General features: G+C 32.8%; 1 protein-coding gene and 1 long non-coding RNA gene across 5 annotated transcripts in view; one reads left to right on the top strand and one right to left on the bottom strand.

The window, feature by feature from the left end:
- The window catches only part of LOC118737076 (paired box pox-meso protein), a 63,695-nt gene that overhangs the window by 34,418 nt on the left and 10,959 nt on the right, over positions 1-18,318 (top strand). The window lies entirely within an intron of this gene.
- LOC118737077 lies at positions 10,636-15,038 on the bottom strand. Its single transcript, XR_004992787.1, has 3 exons — positions 14,885-15,038; positions 14,703-14,822; positions 10,636-12,377 (listed from the first exon to the last, which is right to left on the bottom strand). It is a non-coding gene; the product is annotated as an uncharacterized LOC118737077 (long non-coding RNA).

The raw sequence follows: 18,318 nt of genomic DNA, 5'->3' as shown, positions 1-18,318 counted from the left end.
TTAAATAACATATCAAAACAAAAGAGAGTGGTTCAAAACTGATATATTTCGAGAATATTATTTAGGGCGGTTTCACCCTGTTCAATAAGTTAAAATCAATTTAATTAACAAGTTAAGCGAAATATTTTAATTTTGCGTATTAAACGAGAGAGGTTCCAAAAAGCTGTGTCCATTTCGAAATTTTTTTGGCAAGAATCGACACTAGCTTATATACTTAAAACTTATGATCTGGGTTAATCTATAGCATATTTTGCAGGAGAGTTGCCACCTGCCTAAAAAGTTAAACTCTAATTTAAATTAAAAGTTCAATGAAATATTCCAATAAGGATGCCGCCGATGAATGTTTTATTTTACAAATATTTTGAAGAGTGTTGCCACCTGAATGAAAGTAAAATCTAATTTTTTCACAAGTTAAATAAAACAAACGCAATATGTATAAAAACGCTTTGGTTCGAAAATATTTATAAAAAGTTCATATTGAATTTAATTAAGATATTAAGGCTTAATTTCGAAAATGGTTACCAAAACGGAATATTTTTAGGAAAGCTTTTTTGCAAAAACAGTTTTGAAGAGGGTGTCATCTGTTTAAATAATGAAATTCAAGTAAAGTGAACATTTGCAAAATGGAATATCTTTCACCTTTACAGCAAAGATGTGACACATTTTCACCAAATTTCAATATAAATATTTATTCTATTTAAGCTAATGCAATTCTTATAACAATGAGATATTGGGCCTCATGCCTAAAAAGTGAGCTTAAACTCCGACTCGCTTTTCAGTACAAATTCTTGAGCAGTGCAAAAATTAAGTTTGAGCTTAAGCTCACTTTTTATGCATTAGATCCATTAATTTGAAACAAAAAGTTTTGGTATAAATACATATGCTTTTATTGAGAAAATTGTTTACATAAATAGTATATACAAAGACTCGCTACGAAACTTAAGTTGACATATTGGCCATATTCTGGAACCTGAAGACAATAAGCAATTTTTTTATACAAACTTAATTCTCTTGGGTGCTATAACTTTTTTTCCTTTTTGTTACATTGGAAATTATAATGTCGAACCGAACATCACGCGGGTGGAGTTGCGGGCAAAAGCTAGTTTCTCATAAATGGAGGACTCGGTAAATACCAACTGAATACCTAGAAATATGGTGTTGCAATTAACCGGTTTCGACTGTAGTTTTTCTTTTACCTAATTGTTGGCGGTGACTGTTCTGAAAATAACTCGCGATTTATCAGCTTCTAGCTCTACATATTTATGCACATATTTGTTGTAGTTTGTAAATCGAATCGATCGATGCATTGTTGATTTTTTCGGAGGTGCAAATATGCCGCCGACGATGCATGTAGCCACAAACACTATTTACGTTTACGTTATAAGTACCATGTATGTATGTATGTTTAGATATATACATATGCAGCATATATGTATGTACATATGTACATTATAAGTACATCTTTATTTGTACGTATTTTTCCTTACTGAACACTAAATAATAGAAAGAAATTGCCGAGTATGCTGGTGGTCGCAACCAAAGGTACACTCAGTAAAGTACAGAAGCCACTTTGAGCCGACTGCAAACCAATGCACAGAGTCATAAAGGCGGGTTTATATTTACTTTAAGTAGCCGTGATTGTTTGCATTGAAAATGTCCAAATGAGTAGTGGAATGATGTCGAGTTCCACAAGCACAAGCACAAATGCAAATGGATTGGATTTGTTTGCTCACACACCTAAGGAAGCCTGTTAAATAGGAAGACAAGCAGACATAGGGAATAAATGAAAAGTGCAAAAGTAGATGAACGGTTAAGAGGCTTAAATATTCAAGAGTATATTTAACAAAAGGTAAGACAAAACTATTAATGAAATAAATACAACATTGAAAATTCTTTTTACCCTAAACACTGTTCAATCTTCGCGAAGTTATGTTTTTATATAAAAGTCCTTAATAGTTGGTCCACCAAACCATAGTTGGCTATGTTTGCAGTATGTATGTAGTATATGTAATAGAGTTTTGCGCCGATAGATATTGCGGCGGCGGCGGCCGCGATATCTAATTAAGAACATCGAAATTTTTAGGAAAGTGTATATGGCCCAAATCGCCGAAAACGAAACCAAGGGGAAAATTTTTTTTCTCAGGTTTCGCAGATTTTGGATTATATCTGGGTCATACATATTCTAAGGTATCGAACAACATCAATATTAACGCGAATCTCCTTCTCTAAAACATGAAAATTCACTTATTCTTGAGACACCTTTAAATAAAAGAAAATTAAAAAAGCACAACATGAAACTAAAGGGTAGTTTATATTTAAGGTCCACCACGTTTTTGCATTATACTTGCCTCTCTTCGCTTGCCTTGTATTATTTCGAAGTAAATAAAAAAAAGTATTCGACAAAAAAATCAGCGATTAGTTTCCTATATGAAAATCAAGTCGGCAGTATTTTTTAATGTAATGTAACAGTCCAAAATATTAAAAAGTTTTTTGGCGCGAAATCCACCAAACTAAAAAAAGAAAAAATATAGTTTTCTTCGAGCATTTTCGGCCTTATTTCACAGTAAAATAAAATAGTTCCACATACTCTTCAGTACCAATATGTTTTCGGTGGATAACTATTTGTAACGTAACAGTCTTTTGAACTAATTTAATTTTTAGGTCAACTTTTTTCCTACTAAGTTAAAGATAGGGCTCATTTTACAAGCAACATTGGAAGCTATTCAACGTGTTATTGTCCCATAGTTAAAACTGTTAAGATAAGAACTACGTAGAAAAATAAAAACCGCGAGAATTATATTATTTCAAAAAGGAACGAAGTCAAGAGAAGCGAAATAAGAAGCGGAAAGAAGAAGATTTTCCGATTAAATAATAAAAAATCTATTGGAATTATTTCGGCTATTTTTCTAGTACTACTATTATTCTACAAAATGCCGAGTCCTCGAATCTAACATTTGAAGGGTAAGAATAGTACTGAATAGCATAGAGCAAACAAAATAAGCCATTAAAGCCGTTTTTCGTGAAATTACTGAAAACTTAACAACTTGGCGCAATTCTAAGATCGAGTTCGAGTTCTACGCAGAAAATTACTTCGGAAACGACGTACGGCTGCACAGCATCAGAAACTTTGCAATCTGTATTCATAATTATCATGTTTTTAATTTCTTTGAATTACTTCTGACATCGCAAGACTCCTGAATTTATGCTACTTATTGCATAAAACACACTAAAATAAATACAAATTATAATCCTATCGCTACACGTATATCGCACAGGTAACGTCACTGTCTTTTTCTGTAACGTACCAGTCCGACTATTTTTTACAAATATTGACCTCAAAATTAATTTTATCAGTTCAATTAAAACGTAGTTCTTCAACTCCATCATGAAGCTAGGAAACTGTGTACCAACTTTTGAAAACATTGTATTAGGAGAGCAGACTTTTTCAATAATATAAAGCAACTTTAAAAAGTACTTCCAAATATTGTAATGCAACAGTCCACTGTTGAAACATTCATAACTCCTAAACCACAGGAGTTACAATATATGTTTGTATGTATTAAATAATGCCACATACTTATGCTTTCAGATGCAAAAAGAAAAATTATCCGAAAATTGTATTCTCGCGAGTTTCAGCGGTATTTAAAAATCAGTGTGAGCCAAAATGTAATGTAACAGTCCGCGTTTTGGGCCATATGCGTTTTATTAAAGAACGCACCATATTTTCATAAACGAATTACAAAAAAAAAATAAATTGTCAATACTTGTCAATATGTGGTGTGGCTATAATTTTTTCGACCACTGTATATTATGAACATTTTGTACACAAATCCCCTGCGCCGAACGCCGCCGCCGCCCCGCCGATATTTCCATGACTCGGCGGCGGCAAGCGAAAAATTACAAAAAACGGCGGCGGCGGCGGTGTGGCTCGGCGGCGTAAACCTCTAATGTGTACATACATTTTTCGCTCTCATTCTATGCTCGCGTTTGTGTTTGAAAATCCTTAATAGAATGGGAGCCACCTAATACACTTTTTATGAGTCCTTTTGTAAATATTTATGTAAATATTTGCTTGATGGATTTTGCCACTGAACAGAAGCCTGTATGCGCATGCATTTACAAATGCATAGAAAATTTGCAGTAAAAATGCACCTAAACAAATTTGCAGGAACGGATGTCGCCGACGGTAGCTTTCGACTTTTTGACTCTTGGCTGACGTTGGATTTTCTGGGATCAAACAAGAATTACAAATTTTCTACAAATGGCTTATTGAGTGAGCTATTGTACGAGTACATATGTACATTCCAAGAGTACATATTTATTTTGTAATTTGACGATTGAGCGCTAATTGCAAATTAGCTTCCTGTAGTGCGACATGGCCTTAAAAGTGATGCATTTCTTAAATTTGCCATTACGATAAAAGATTTGGAGATGACGGCTCGGAGTAGTTACTAAATTTAGTCCGTAGTCTCGAAGACGTTGAAATAAAATCCTCAAATGCTCGAGATGGTCATGTTCGTCCTTGGATGCGACAAGAACGCCGTCAATGTAAGGAAAAACGAATTCCAAGTCTCGTGTGATTTCGTCGATGAATCTCTGGAACCACCTTGAGTTTGAGCTTGACATGCAGCCCTTCACTCGTATTGATGTGATGCATCGACGAGTTTGTTTTGGTCCTAGAGTTGGTGGTATTAGGTCGAATGATATCTTCGTACTCACACAGCAGTCTGATGTACACGGAATCGCACCGATCGCCTTGGCTTTGCTGGTGAAGATGGTCATTCCGTCACCTAAGCATTTACGTTTTCAAATCGACGCTTATCGGGAGAGCTGCGATTCTTAGAACGATGACGTTTGCGGGAAGTTTACCTTCCTCCGCACTGGTTGGATTGCTTTGTGAGCGCGTCTATTTGCTGACTGAGGGCGTTTATTTTCTGCCCCAAGGCTGAATGCGTTAACGACGAGGGAGTCTGCGCAGCTGCAACGCGTCCTTGCATGATCTCATTCAACTTGTCGGCCATGCGAGCTTGCTCTCCTAGTGCAGCGTTTGTCTGGACGGTGAGTAGAGCACGTGTTTGCTCGGGCAGCCCAGTCAACCATTTCGTTTTAACAGCGGCTTCGTCGACGTTAGGTGCGAGTGCTTTCAGGTGTCTCAGCAATTGTCACCGTCTCCTGTCACCGATATGTTCACGATCGAGTAGTTGGCGGAGTTTAGCTTCTTCGGATTTCGTGAAACAGCTGGTCAAAACCTGTTTGAAATCAAAGTATGGTTCAATTACAGTGGGATTGATGATGAGACTACCTCATCAGCGTAGCGTATGTCGATGAGTGACACGGCGTAATAGAACTTGTCGATATCGGTAGCGATACCGAGGATCTTGAACTTGGCCTCGAGCTGAGGGGACCACAGATTGACACGTTCGGGGCAAAAGTTAGGGGCCTTTATTTCGTTGATTTTTAATATTTGTTTTTTGGCAGACGGTGTTGAGCATTTTCTCCCTCACATATACATACATAAGTAGAGTCCGACCGATTAATCGGCATCGGCACCGGCATCGGCACAAAATTGCGCATCGGCATCGGCCTTTTTTCGCCGATTCTTTGCCGATTCTTTGGAATTTCTTTTCAAATGTGCAGATGAAGCGACAGCCAACATTAAAAAACATTTGCAGACAGCTCACAAAAATTATTTTTTTTTGTTCAAATTGTTTCACGTTTTTTCCATACGAAAGTATGTGCGACAATTTTCTTTTATATGGAGAACACTGCTAGCAAAAAAAAATTGCCAAAAATTAACGGGATTTTATAGCAGCTTGAAACTTGCACTTCAACTACCCAAATTCTGATTAAAAAGTTTGAAATTTTGGTGAAAATAAGCAGAATTTTTCTAATTTTGGACAAAGTTTGAAATCTGAATTTATATGGTGTTTGTTGTATACCAGCTAGACTTTTATAAAAAAAAATAATAAACATTAAATAAAAAAGACAAAATCGGTCAAAATATCGCAATTTTTTTATTTTGTGGACCACTATATGTATGTACATTAGACTGCATCACCAAAAAAAGTTGCGGTTTTTCCGCCGGAATTACAAAATTTATTATATTTTAAGAAGTCCACCAAAATATTTCGGAAAAATATTAAGATTTAAGCGAGCTGGACCGATTTGAAAATGCCTCCAAAAATGAAGTTTTTTATGAATAAAAATAGTTTCTTAAAGAACTTTTTGAAAAAATTCCCCTCAGATGACAAATTAGATTAAGCTTAAAAAATCTGCATAGAAATATTTGAAAATCTTTTCAACGGAATCGCAAGAATGAGATTTTTGATGCTGTTTTTTTTACTTTTTTCAAAGATTGGTTTACGAAAAACTTGAATAACTTGAATAACAAAAAAATGTCATTCGTGCCCCATGTTGTTTTTCGAATACCAACACATCTTAATTCAACTTTGAATGACGTTCGTTCATCCTACCTTTCTCTTCCATCCTTTGAATGAGTTTATCAGCAAAAATAAAAAGGGTGAGAAAATACCTTTCTAATGACACCTCTTAAGTCTAAATCGGAAGAGTTTGGGTTCAGCTATTCAAGTTTTTTCTATACCAATCTTTGAAAAAAGTAAAAAAATAGCATCAAAAATCTCATCATTACGATTCTGTTAAAAATCTTTTTTTCGTTTTTTTAAATATTTTTATGCAAATATTTTAAGCTTAAACCGTTTTGTCATTTGAGGGGATTTTTTCAAAAAAAATCTTTAAGAAACTATTTTTATTCATAAAAAAACAATTTTTGGAGGACTTTTCAAATCGGTCCAGCTCACTTAAATCTTAATATTTTTCCGAAATATTTTGGTGGACGTCTTAAAAAATAACAGATTTTATAATTCCAATGAAAAAATAGAACCGATTTTGTTTTGTATGGGGAGTAATGTACATACATACATAGCATATAAGTTCTTATGCATTGAGTGCAAAAGAGTGTATTTTAGTACAAAACGAAATGAAATTATATGTTCCTAAATATCTTTTACATATATTTTTACACATACATATGTATGTATGTACATACATGTGTATGTCTGTACATACATGTGTATGTAATGTTGCATAACAAGCCAATGAATTCAATTATTTCTTATCTTTTATTTTTTTTTTAAACTCCGTGAAATGAACTGATTTTATGAATTAATAATTTATTTGTAATTTTTTATGGCATCGGCATCGGCATCGGCCGATTCTTTCCCCATAAGCCGATTAATCGGCATCGGCATCGGTACCTGAAAAAAATTGGAATCGGTCGGACTCTATACATAAGTATGCTCGAAAATTACTTTTATACGGGCGAAAATGCCTAGCACCGTCAGCAAAAAAAAAAAATTTTAAAAATCAACGCGATTTTCTAGCGTTTTACAATTTGCACTTTAACCTACTAAAATTTGGTGTGCTATAAAACTGCATACCTAAAAATTTTCTTTCTTTTAATAAAAAGTTTTAAATTTAATTAATTAAAGTTTGTTGAATTTTTATAATTTTTGTAGGAAGTTCTATAAGTAACGCAACTCTTCTTCTTACCATTTTCTCTTGCGGGCTGTACGTGTTTGTTTGGTTAGAAATCAAAGAAATTGCAATAGAAACGAATGAAATTGTAAAAGAGAAAAGAAAATGTCAAAAAACAGGTCAGCTGTAGGTATTTTTTGGCAATCAGCTGATAGTGTTTTTACTTATGAAACTGTAAGATGGTTTGAAATGTAGATTTATGAGTGTGGTGCTTATTATGTTATATGCTAAAAAATTCCTTCTATATTGTTTGAAAAGCTCTCCTAATATAAAATATGTAATAAATAATTGGGTTCGAAACCTACTTTTTTATTAAAATTGGCATTTTTATTTTTTCTCTCTGACATCAGGATTTATTTTAAAGGACTTTGTAATTTCAAAGACGTGATTAGTTACAAAAATTATTTAAAAAATTCAATGCAATATAAAATAAAAATATGGGTACTTACAAATAAAAGAGAAAATTTCTTTAGAATTAAAAAAAATTAAAATATTTTGGATTCACAAGGATGAATAGGTAATTTCTTATGCTGATAAAGTTAGAAGGACGAAATTCGAGGATGTTATCGAGTTTATATAAGTCCTTAACTTATAATTTTTTCAAAAACAAAAAGGAAATTTTCAATACTGACCAGTCCTTATGCACCAAAAAATTTAATCTGTTTAAATTCTACAGAATTTCTTCTTTAAGTTCATACCCAAACTTTTTCTCTGAATTTTTTAAATCACTTTTTAATTGCTGACGTCAGAGTGAAAAACTACAAAAGCAAATTTTACTATATTTGGCCCATAGTTTCGCGGATATATTGATGTTTTTGTGTGTAAAGTTTAAATTTAAAAATAATAATTATTAAATAAAAGAAAGAAATATAGCCAACACTGGTCAAGAAAAGGAGTTTCTATTTTGCCATCAGTGCACATTTAAAATCCCGAAAATCCCGGGATTATTTGCCAAGAATCCCAGGATTTTCTGGACCTAAAAAAGGTCGGGATCCCGGGATCCTGGGATTAACATTCCTAATACGCATGTATGTGTTTTTCGTTATTGGTTTCGTATATTTTTTCTTACTCTAGGAAATTTTCAACAAGTGAAAACTTATAAAGTTTAATTTATTGACATTTAGCACAAAAGTCAAATGCACGCAGATATGTACAAATAATCGAAATGTTCGGAAAATGTACTTTACAAATTTTACAAATTGTTACAATTGCGCAGCAAGCATGCCGAGCATATTTCACTTGTCTTGAAGAAAAGAAAGAACAACTGGTAGTGAAAACATTTTTACATTAGGGTAGTCGATTATTCAGCCAAAATATTTCCTAACCATAAGAAGCACTCTTTTGTAAAAAAGAATTATTTAGGTACAACGGGTAAAATTAAAAAAAAAAAATTTGGCAGTTTTTTATCTCAAAATTAATCGATTAACTTGTCGTTTCTTTTAAGTTCGAAAATAAATAAAAACTATTTAATAAGTTATAAAAATCTGACTGTTTTATTAAAGGAAACTTATGCTATGCGTTCAGCGCGTAAACAATCAAGAAAACTAAATACTACAACTCATTTACAATTCATTTTTTATTTAATTTTAGTCATGTTTATATAATAATAATAACACCAACAACGAAAATGAGAATTTATATAAAAACATAGTTTATAGTTGTAACAAAAACCGTAGGAATCCATATTTCAAACAGCTCTCAAGGTTAGAGGGATCTGTCTGCAATTGTTTAGTATAACTGACAGAACTTTGGAAAGTCTCAAAAGATTCCTAAAATTGTTCCTACTTTTTCAACACTGGTTTGAAGTAGCTAAGACTTACCGTTGATTTTTGGCCATCCCTTTTGCTGGCGGTGTTGCGAAATTTCTCCCATACGAAGTATGTTCGACGATTTTTTTACATAGATATATGAAAGAAAATGAGCAACATCTTCAACCTAAAAGCGTTCTCATCTCTGCAACTTCTACAGAAGTCGTTGCAGGCGATTCCCAGCCTTCTCACGTGGCTTATTTCCCTAAGGTAACAATTAACCAAATTTAATCTAACGTGATAATATGTGATAACGTTATCCGTGTAACTTATTTTCACTTTGCGGGAACCATTGGATGACCCATCAATTTAAATTTTCCTTCAAATGTCAAATTATGCCTATTGTGAACAATTGCCCAAGCATGTTCTGATCTCATGATATGTCACATGATGATCTTGCAATATCAGTTCAGGTTTTCGTAAACAACTTTTCTATCTGATTTAGGACACCAAAAAACTATATGCTTACCAACCTAGTATATGGTAGAAGATAAGAGTACACAGGCGCATCAACATCAAATATTTTTTGTGAACATATCACTAATTTATTAAAAGAGTGCCGCAACTGCGAAAACGGCAATTTTGAGATAATACTGAAGCACCATTAGCCGTTATATCGTTCTTAATATTCTGTGAAAATATCACACTAAAATCTTGTGTAACTTTCAAGCGTTGCATCTCCATTTTTTGCTTAATGAGTGTCAATTGAAAACTCCAAAAGCATCTACTGAAAAATCGCGTTTTTCGGGTTGTGACAGTCTTTTGTGAAATGAATGATATGAATGTAAGTACTACATACTTACATATGTATATATGAATGCACATACATATGTAGAAGCTAATTTGCTTACCAAAATCTAGTGAATGGCTGCTGTTTTCCTCTTTTAGTATTTTAAGCAGCTCCTGTGTGGTTGCATATTCATGGGCTGCTCTCACAATTCGAAAATAATTAACGATCGAAAGATTACAAATGTCAAACGGAGTGTCAACTTGTATTTTCCCGTTTTTACTCACTGTCGCATTGCTATTCGTACGATGTCACTTGCAAATGTGCAACACATTTGTGGGTCTTTAGTTTGCATGCGAACATTTGTAATTTGGTGTAAGTAAATTGAGAAGGGAGATACCCTACAACATGGCCCCTATATGCATACTTTTGCAAATAAAATACTGAAATTCAAAATTTGTTTAATAACTTTATTGGATTAGTTATTTATATTTCTAAAATGTACATACATTCGTATGTGTCCAAAAATATGTTTAGATACTACTCCCAACAAATAAAATTCCCCTATTATGCTGCAGTGTAGCGCCACAAAATTTTTGCTCTTTTGAATTATGTACAACTTTTTGAAGAGTGAAACCACCGTGTTTGTCAAGATGTTATGAATAAATGTTTTCGTTTTTTTTTTTGGTGGTTCTTCGGTTTTAGCGCCACTTAATTAAGTACGTATGCACAAATGTACTGTTACACATATCCATATTTATGCGTGTAAGCATAGTATTAGCTTTTGGTGAGCTCAAGGCCAGATGTACATACATACGTACATATATATGTATCTAAATTAAACACATAATTTTATAATGTATTTGCATTGATTTGTCAATATGTATGTCGACTTCAATCTGAAGTCATCTTCAGGTACATAAAATTATGAAAAATGCATATCTATAGAGAACTTGAACCAAGATATTCGAGATTGTCTTCGCAGAACAATAAATGGGGCCAGAATTTACATTATGTCAGATAGTCAGGCAGCATTAAAGGCGTTAGACTTATTAAGAACGCCATCAAGGCTTGTAGAAAACTCTCTTAAGCCACCTAAGAGCCCACAATATTGTAACGCTGTGGTGGGTCTCTGAACATAAACAGTTTGAACAGTTTTTGATCAAGTTTACATCAATTTTTCCTGCAGCTTATGTATTTATTTAGGTTTAGTTTTGTTGTAACAAAAAGTTCTTAAGCTAATGTCTTTTCTGACTTTTTTTTAATTCTATTTAGTTTTTAATGCCTCCTTTTCGCCGTACTGGTGACATTTATTTGCCTGTTTCATGTTTTATGTCTGACTAATTTTTTTCTTAAAATCATTTGTTTCGTTATTTCGTGTGTATAAGTACATATCGACCCCTTTGCGCCAAAGTATCGTATGTTAAATTTGTACGAAATTCACTTTTTGATGTAACTTTGTTCCACACCCCATAACGCATCACCTGTTCAAATATTACGGCTTAGATCCCAATAGCTACCACAAAAATTCATTGTAAATTTTTGTCGTATGTAACAATGAGTTTTTTTCTTGTGGGCGAAATTATTGTATCTGCTAAGAAATTAGAATATGAAAACTTGTCTACAAAAAAATTTTGCGTTTAGTTATATTTCTCAATTATCTCAGCAAATCTAAACTTTAGTATTGATGGTGCTAGCCAAAGCAGAGAAAAATACAAAAAAAAAACACTTTCCTGTAAAATTAGGTTGTTGTAACTTACGATAATTTAGCGCAAAGCGGTCGTTATAAATGTTTGTATGTACATACATGTGCAATATTTATAAAACATATCGCTCATTTACCTCGATTGTGTCTTAATATAAAAAATTAAAAACTGAGTGGAGTATGCAAAAAAATACCACTACCTCTCTTTCTATGTTGTGTAAAAATTCCCTAGCTCTATCGATTACCAATATCTCACTATGTGGAACAAATTATGTATTCAGTTTTACTATAGGAGTATATTCAAAACTTTAAAGCCGTTTTTCACGAGTTTTGCTTTCTTGAGTTATGACACTAAATATTGAAGTTAATGAGCGATATGCTGGTTGTTATCGATAAAATGTAAAAACCCCCGTGTTGAATAAACCATATTGTACCTACAACCACTTAAACTCTTATTTTAAAATTGAAGCATACTCTTATTTAATGTTGACTTTTAATGTTCCTTATGGAATTGGCGTGGGTGCTATTGAAGCCGTGTCACTGGGTGCTGCAGCTGTCACAGGTGCGCTTGGTACAGTAGTGGCTAAAAAATAATAGAAAAATTGCGTATAAATACATGTGCATCCATAAGAATGTATGTATATAATAAATAGCATAGTATTTAGACATACATACATCCATACACATATACCCATGTTATATGTATGTATATATGTTAGTGTTGCCAACAATATAGGATAAACGCAAAATTTGCCGCGATACTATAGGATTTACCAAAAGTTTATAAGACAAATGGGAAATAAAAAATTTACAAATGGCCTTATTCATAAAAAATAAAATAGATTTAAGAAGCTTTATTAAGTGAAACTTTTATTAAAAATCTCTAACTTGATAATTTTCTTTTTTCAAAAGCCCATGTTTCATGGTACTTAGAAAAATTTTTAAGTGTACGCTAAATTTTTTTTCACCATAGAACTATTCCAAATTCAATGTACGAAGATTCTTCGCGATGGCCTTCGATTTGGCTAAAATTTTGCCCACAGCATAATTCCGTACTAAAACTGACCGAAATGGAGTTGGAAATATTTTAAATTACTTTCTTAAAAATTATGGGCGTGACAAATATCGATAAAACAGTTAAGTTGGTTTATCAAAATTATTTATTAGTTCACTACTTCTGGTTCCAATTACTAAAAAGAGGTATTATTGAAAAACAATGAATGATTTTTAAAGTTCAAAATTACGAGCCATATAAACTAACTAATTTATTTTGTCTAAGTTCCTTTCAAGATTAAAATAAAAATTTTAAAATTTCCTTTCCAATAAGATTTTTTCCGAGATGTGGTCTCAAAAAGTTTAGAAGTTACATACATTTTTGAAGTTTCGCCCAAAATGAAAAACGTAAAAATGTGTTTCGGTCGATATTATTATGGAAATGGAAAATTATTAATATGGAAAAAACCAACGAAAGTTAAAAACTCTTAAAAAAATTAATATTTGTTTTTCAAATGAAATAAAATTTATTTTAGACGGCCGCTGAAGCTGAGTGGTTAACCCTTCCAGGACCAAGGGAAACATGCTTCCCAAAGAGTTTCTCGGCTCATAAGAAAACTGTATGAATCATTTTAAAGTTTTGTGTTTTTTCATTATGTCCCTCCTTTTTAATTTAGTTATTTTTATCATAAAATTTTCGAAATAAAAATTGAATATTTTTATCAAAACTAAAAAATTCACTATTGATATTTTAGAAAAAAATGTTGTGAAAATCTTTTTTAGAAAATAAACATCTATAAAAAAAACTAAAAAAAAATCGATTTATTATAATTTATTCGTTAATTTTGAAATCAATTGTTTTCTTATTCTTCTAAAAAGATACTTATAAAAAAATTAAGAAAAAAATACTTGTTTCTGGGTTAAAATAGTATTTTTTAAAAGATCTTTTTATAAGTATCATTATATAAAAATATTGGTTAAGAAAACAATTGATTTCTTAGAAAAAAAATACTTTTAACAAAAGCAGAAATTATCCAAACAAAAAAAATTGTAGGGAAACAAATTTTTATGAAAACAATTTTGAGGAAATTAAAAGGTTACCCTTATTCTTAGAAAATTGGTTTTTGTTTTGATTAGAAAAAATAAATATTTTTTGAAAAAATATAAGTTAAACCATGCAACAAATTTTAGAAGAAAATGTTGTGGAACATTTTACAGAAAATAAACATTTATGAAAACTTAAAAAAAATATTTAAAAAAATACTATTTTAACACAGAATTTAGTAGAAGTATTTTTTTCTTTATTGTTTTTTACAATGATCTTTCTGAAAGCAAAAAATGTATTGCTTAGAAAAAAAAAATACTTTTAACAAAAGTAGAAATTATCCAAACAAAAAAAATTTTAGCGAAGCAAATTTTTATGAAAATAGTTCTAAGGAGATTGAAAGGTTTCCCTTACTACATAACTGAGCCTTAAGTTTTGAAGCATTCTTCTGAAGACGAATCGTTCGTGTTGCCTATCGTTCGTGATACATAATAATATTTATGATTTTCTGATGAAGTTGTATTTCAAAATCGAGTCAAAAATCATTTTTAGGGTCTCATAGGCAGCGACGTTTAAGCGTTACCATAACAAAAATTTCTAAAAATGAGTGTATTTTGAGCAATGCGACGAGTCATGTATGTTCTTAATTTTTTATGTTCGTTGATTCTACGTGAACAGCCGACATAAAATTATCGAAAATGTGAGACAGATTGTTTTCCCGTCGGAACATTTAAAATTAAAAAAAAAAACAAAAAATTAAAATGCCAGACGTGTCCGAATATATGTGGCAACAGTAATGAAATTCATATACATATGAATATGTGTATATGTACTATATATGTATTTACATATATGTTTATATATACCAACCTACTCCATTTGGGTACTTATTTTCGCCTTCCAAAGATGCGGGAGCAACAGTTGGTCGCACCGCGGCGCTTATGTGACTATCTTGCTGGCTAATAAGAATTGTGCAATTTCGACATATCACTAGAAATAAAGGGAAACTAAAATCAATTAACTTATTATGAAAATATTTTGTAAGTGTTCACAGTATTTTTCATCCTCTTCAGAGTCATCTTCATCGCTGTAATCAAAATATTCAACGAGTCCCGACAGCAGATAATCCAAAAAGCCACGTTTCTGTTAAATACAAATAATATGTAGACAATAAGAAATATTTGCGAGGAAATGAAAAAAATTATCTTGGCACTATCGATAAAATATCGCCTACGCTTCTTTCCAATTTTCCATCGTGGATTTCGGATATTTGGCCAAGTGGCAGTACTTTTTGTTCAACTGAAGTTTTTGGTATGCCACCAACTTTCTTAAAAGTCTCAGTTATTGCAAAAATGCAAATTAAGAATATTTTAATTCTATAAAATCTATGCATTTTCCGCACAATTCTCGTTTGCCTGACTTCACTTATGTGCTGCACGTATGAGAATGATGAATTACTCGAAGTACTACAGTATGTAAAGCGACACTATGTAACGGGTGATTTTTTAAGAGCTTGATAACTTTTTTTTTAAAAAAAACGCATAAAATTTGCAAAATCTCATCGGTTCTTTATTTGAAACGTTAGATTGGTCCATGACATTTACTTTTTGAAGATAATTTCATTTAAATGTTGACCGCGGCTGCGTCTTAGGTGGCCCATTCGGAAAGTCCAATTTTGGGCAACTTTTTCGAGCATTTCGGCCGGAATAGCCCGAATTTCTTCGGAAATGTTGTCTTCCAAAGCTGGAATAGTTGCTGGCTTATTTCTGTAGACTTTAGACTTGACGTAGCCCCACAAAAAATAGTCTAAAGGCGTCAAATCGCATGATCTTGGTGGCCAACTTACCGGTCCATTTCTTGAGATGAATTGTTCTCCGAAGTTTTCCCTCAAAATGGCCATAGAATCGCGAGCTGTGTGGCATGTAGCGCCATCTTGTTGAAACCACATGTCAACCAAGTTCAGTTCTTCCATTTTTGGCAACAAAAAGTTTGTTAGCATCGAACGATAGCGATCGCCATTCACCGTAACGTTGCGTCCAACAGCATCTTTGAAAAAAATACGGTCCAATGATTCCACCAGCGTACAAACCACACCAAACAGTGCATTTTTCGGGATGCATGGGCAGTTCTTGAACGGCTTCTGGTTGCTCTTCACTCCAAATGCGGCAATTTTGCTTATTTACGAAGCCATTCAACCAGAAATGAGCCTCATCGCTGAACAAAATTTGTCGATAAAAAAAGCGGATTTTCTGCCAACTTTTCTAGGGCCCATTCACTGAAAATTCGACGTTGTGGCAGATCGTTCGGCTTCAGTTCTTGCACGAGCTGTATTTTATACGGTTTTACACCAAGATCTTTGCGTAAAATCTTCCATGTGGTCGAATAACACAAACCCAATTGCTGCGAACGGCGACGAATCGACATTTCACGGTCTTCAGCAACACTCTCAGAAACAGACGCAATATTCTCTTCTGTACGCACTGTACGCATTCGTGTGGTTGGTTTAATGTCCAATAAAGTAAACTGAGTGCGAAACTTGGTCACAATCGCATTAATTGTTTGCTCACTTGGTCGATTATGTAGACCATAAATCGGACGCGCGAAACACATTTCGAACCGAACACTGATTTTGGTAATAAAATTCAATGATTTGCAAGCGTTGCTCGTTAGTAAGTCTATTCATGATGAAATGTCAAAGCATACTGAGCATCTTTCTCTTTGACACCATGTCTGAAATCCCACGTGATCTGTCAAATACTAATGCATGAAAATCCTAACCTCAAAAAAATCACCCTTTATAATACTGGAGCATCAAATGCAGTCAACTCAAAGCTTTTATAGAAAAATTAGGTTCCAAAATGAACATCGCACATATATTTTTTGCAAACTTTGGCGTATTCAAATTCTATTGTTTACTAAAATTTTGCACTATATTTACAAAAGGCGTTAGGTTTTTATTACTTTAACGTGATAAATTATGTTGGTTTGCATGTGCTTGTTTTCTCCATAAACTTGCATACATATGTACATATGTACGTATCTACATACATATAAGTTTTTTGAACGCAATATACTGCAAATTGTTTACAATACTAATTGTCATTTATACATACTTACCGCGTGCATTTTATGTATTTAACGCAGCAGTTGAAAAAGTTTTTAGTAACTTCTATCATAAACAGTAGCTGTTGGTTGGCGCTTTTATGTTCTCGTTTTCATGTGTCCAAATGCATGCCACATACATACATATTTACGTTTATATGCAAGTGCAAATATATATTCATAAAAAAAAAGCGTGGGGGCATAAAATGAGTAGTACAATCTATGCGTATTTATGCAGCTGCACGCCTTAAAACAGGACACAGTGACATTGAGTAGTTAAAAATATATGTACATACATAACTGCATATCTATTAACATTAGGGTACATTACTGCCAACAAACAAAAAAAAAACATCGGTACTCTTTCTGCAGTGGGAATTATAAAATTTAATGTACTTACTTTAAGATATGCGCCAAAATAATGCGGAAAATATTAGGACCAATTTTAAAATACTTCCAAAAATCTTATTATATACTTTGATTCCGTTGATAAAATTTTCAAGTATTTTTATGCAGACCTTTTAAGCCTTAACTCTTTTATCATCTGCGGTAATTTGTAATATTTTTGGCCTTTATAATTTCGATGCAAAAGAGCGATTATTTTTGGTGGGGCACCCTAATTACATATATATATATATAACATGTATATTTAGGGCACTAACAATCAGAAATACATTTGGCGGTTTAAGTTTTCTTTGTTGTTTGATACCCCGTATATTTAGTAATATTTCATTCATTTTATCCATTTAATTAAACACAATTTTCCAAACAGGTGGCAACCCTCCTTAAAAATATTTTCGGCAGTAAACTTCCCGAAACCTCTTCAGTTTGATACACATCTTACAGTATCCATGTTATCAATTCAATTGAATACAAATTTTTAAACGTGTGGCATCCTTCACAAAAATATTTTCGGCTGTAAGCCTTCAGCTCGGAACACTTTGACGACTGCAACTTCACGCCGCAACGACAGCGACATCATTTTGTCGACAAATGTCGCCTTGAAGCCAGCTTCTTAAACATTTTGAAGACCTCAGCGACATAGCAAACAGCTGATTTTAAAGTTTGACATTTTGGTATATTTATTTCACAAATTGTGTATTTTTATTTAAGTAAATAAGAAAAACATGAACAATCAAGAATATGTGATTAATTTTGCGACAATTTAATTTTGCAGCACTACATCTACTCATTGTCGCCGGCAAAATTAGAAGTAGATTTAATTTGGCGACGTCGACAATTGCAGTCCTGCAGCCAAGATGTCGTGCTGTCGTCAAAATAATTGTGTCCGTAAGAACGTGTGTATTTAAAATTTGACAGATGCTGCTTGTCGCTTGCTGCGTCAAAGTGTTCCGAGCTTTCTTCTTTTGACAGCCATATTGCA

The sequence above is a fragment of the Rhagoletis pomonella genome, unplaced genomic scaffold (assembly GCF_013731165.1).
Source record: "Rhagoletis pomonella isolate Grant_MI unplaced genomic scaffold, Rhpom_1.0 Rhpom_scaffold_00004, whole genome shotgun sequence".
In the NCBI taxonomy this organism is placed as follows: domain Eukaryota; kingdom Metazoa; phylum Arthropoda; class Insecta; order Diptera; family Tephritidae; genus Rhagoletis; species Rhagoletis pomonella.
Note: the sequence above shows the minus strand (reverse complement) of the source record. Positions and strands in the feature narration are given on the sequence as shown.